This window comes from Elephantulus edwardii, unplaced genomic scaffold, assembly GCF_000299155.1.
Source record: "Elephantulus edwardii isolate Elephantulus edwardi_28Jun2011 unplaced genomic scaffold, EleEdw1.0 scaffold00045, whole genome shotgun sequence".
Taxonomy (NCBI): Eukaryota; Metazoa; Chordata; class Mammalia; order Macroscelidea; family Macroscelididae; genus Elephantulus; species Elephantulus edwardii.
The window spans coordinates 16129155-16132192 of NW_006399795.1; the positions used below are offsets into that span (position 1 = coordinate 16129155).

A 3038-nucleotide genomic window follows, 5' to 3' on the forward strand; every position below is an offset into this window, starting at 1 on the left:
CTTTCTTGATTTTGAACCATCCAGTGTCTCCCTGCTCTGTTCTGACGACTGCCTCTTGGTCCAAGTATAGGTTTCGCATTAGCACAATCAAATGTTCTGGGATTCCCATTCTTCTCAGAGTCAGCCATAGCTTGTTGTGATCCACAGTAAAAAGCATTTGCATAGTCAATGAAGCACAGATAGACATTCTTCTGGTATTCTCTGCTTTCTGCCAAGATCCATCTAACATTAGCTATAATATCCTATTCTATTTTTTAAAATATGAGGAAACAAGGAGTAAACCTACATCTCCTCAAAGCTAGTACAGTACTTGGGATTTACTTTACTGAACAGCAGGAAGTCATGCCTGGGCATAAGACAGGAAAAGGTAAATAATAATCTTCCTGTCCCCACAACTAGTACACAATTTAGGGCTGTCTTGGAAATGGCCTAATTCTGTAGAATCTAGATTCCAAAGATTGAACTTAAAGCAAAACCATTGCATAAGATCAAAAACATCTTTAGATGGACCCTAGAACACCAACAGTTCTTTGAAAAGCTGTAATTACATCTTGGAAGGGCTTCTACCCTCGAGCTTCCAGATTCAGTGAAATGCTTTGTATTTTAGATACCCTAAAGGCCAAGAGTATCCCAAGGGGTCCTCACCCAGATTCTAAGACTTAGGAAGATACCAGTGGTTTATTTCTCTGAATAGCTAGACAATGTAGCTCAGAGCCCATGTCTCGCGGCCATAACTTCCACATGCAACCTCCCACAGGAAGCTGAATATACCCTAAAGGTGGATTCTGTGAAAGAAAATTCAACTGCAGATTAAATTAACCAAAAAGCAGTTCCAGGCATAATGCTTCTAATAAAAACTACTAGTAAAACCTAGGCAGATATTTCTGCTGCAGTTTGCTGTTATTGTTCTTGCCGTTAGGTGCCATTCAGCCAACTATGACTCATGGGGACCCTACAAAACCTTGTCCTAACCTGTGTCATGCTCACCGTCTCTGATATATTTGAGTCTATTGTTACAGTCACTGTGTCAACCTATCAGGTTGAGAGTCTTCATCTCTTATGCTGACCCTCCACCTTTCTAAGCAGGATGTCCTTTTTCAAGGACTGGCCCCTCCTTAAAACATACCCAAAGTAGATTAGATGACACTTTACCATCCCTGCCTCCAAGGAGCACTCTGGCTCCACTTCCTCCAAGACATAGCTGTTTATGCTTTTGGCTGTCCATTAAATACGCAGAACTCTTCCCCAACACCACAACTGAAAGGTGTTGGTTCTTCTTCTGACATCCTAATTCACTGCCCAACTTTTACATGCATGTTGTTGATTGCTGCCAAGTCAAGCACCACTCACAGTGACCCTATGAACAAAAGGCCGGAAGCCTTTCTATAACTATCGTCATTTGTCAACTTTCATAGAGTTTCCAGAGGCATGTTGTTTAGGAAGTGGATGCACAGGGAGTAACTAAAAAGACTACGGCTTGGATAAGGGGCATCATAGTCTTGACACTGACATTGTTGCTTTTTAGCATTTTGAAGACATTCTTGACAGCAGATTTTCCCAATGCCAATGTCTTATGATTTCTTGACTCCTAGTGCTAAGTGTGTTGATGGTGCATACAAATAAACTATTTGACAATTTCAGTCTTTTCTCCATTTTTCACAATGCGGCCTATTAGCCTAGTGGTGAAGATTTTTGTTTTCATGATGTTGAGCTAGAATCCACTTTGAAGATGGTAATCATGGATCTCCTGCAGCAAGCGCTCCAAGTCCTCTTCACTTCTAGCAAACAAGTTTTTGATGAATCTTCCTTCGATCCTGATGCCACATTCTCTTTAACAAAATCCATACTCTCATATGGTTTGTTTAGCATATAGATTGAATCGATATGGAGAAGGATACTGCCCTGGTGCACAGCTTTCTCATTTTATATATATTTTAATGAAGGTTTACAGAAAACTTGGATTTCCATTTATTCATCGTTGCACATTTTCCTCCCTCTCCACCCCAGTTCACTTTTCTCCTTAAAAAGACTATTTCATTTCTTTTACTTTTCAAAGAGAGGAGCGAACTGGGGGGAAGGGGGGAGGGCTGGGCGGGGAGAGAAGTGCAGCAATGAATGAATGGAAATTCAAAATCTCTGTAAATGTTCACTAAAATTATTAATTTTAAAAAAGTATGTTTCCTTCAAAAAGGAGTTTATTTCATTGTCACACAATTTCTTCCCTCCCCCTTTTCCCCTCATCCACTTTGCTATGCAACTCTTATTCTGGACTGTTGTCATGCAAATAATACCTAATCATATATTCCTTTTGTTTTTTTCCCCTCATCTATTTAAATGCAGTGTTCATTATTTATCCCCTTTCCTTAGTTTTCCCCTAATCCTCATGTCAGTCCTGTTTTATAATAGTGGCATTATGCAGTATTTGTCCATTTGTGACTGAGATATTTCACTCAGCATAATGTCCTCTACGGTCAACTATTTTGTATAATATTTTATTAGTTCCTTGTTTTTCAGTGCTACATAGTATTCCATTGTTAATATAACACAGCTTCTCTATCTATTCACTTGTTGACGGGCACTTGAGTTGCTTCAGTCTCTTTGCTATTGTGAACAACACAGCAATAAACATAGGTGTGCATATATCTGTTGTGCAGAATAGGAAGATCCTGGATGAGATGTATTGAAACAGTGTCTGGAGCAATGGGAGTTGGTGTGTTGGAATCAGTGAGACTGGCTCAATAGGGAAGGGTTCAGAGCTGCTGTGCATAAGATCACTATACATCACAGGCAAATCAACGGCATATGACAACAACAGCAACTTACTATATTGTTTGTTTGTTTGTTTTAAGCCTTTAGTTTAGAGTCAACAAGACCTTTGAGAGGGCCCTTGTATTTAAAAGTCAGTTGTTATTAGAATAAATTCAAACCTCGAGTTGCTATTATCAGGGATGCTTTAGGCAGAATATTAATGATCCAGGAGGTATTAAAAGAAGATGGAAAGAATATACTGAGTCACTGTATAGAAAGGAATTGGCAGA

At 39.4% G+C, this 3038-nt stretch overlaps 1 protein-coding gene across 1 annotated transcript in view; it reads right to left on the bottom strand.

The window, feature by feature from the left end:
- CALML6 (calmodulin-like 6) overlaps positions 1–3038 on the bottom strand; it is a 62449-nt gene that overhangs the window by 18598 nt on the left and 40813 nt on the right. The gene's annotated exons all lie outside the window — the stretch shown is intronic.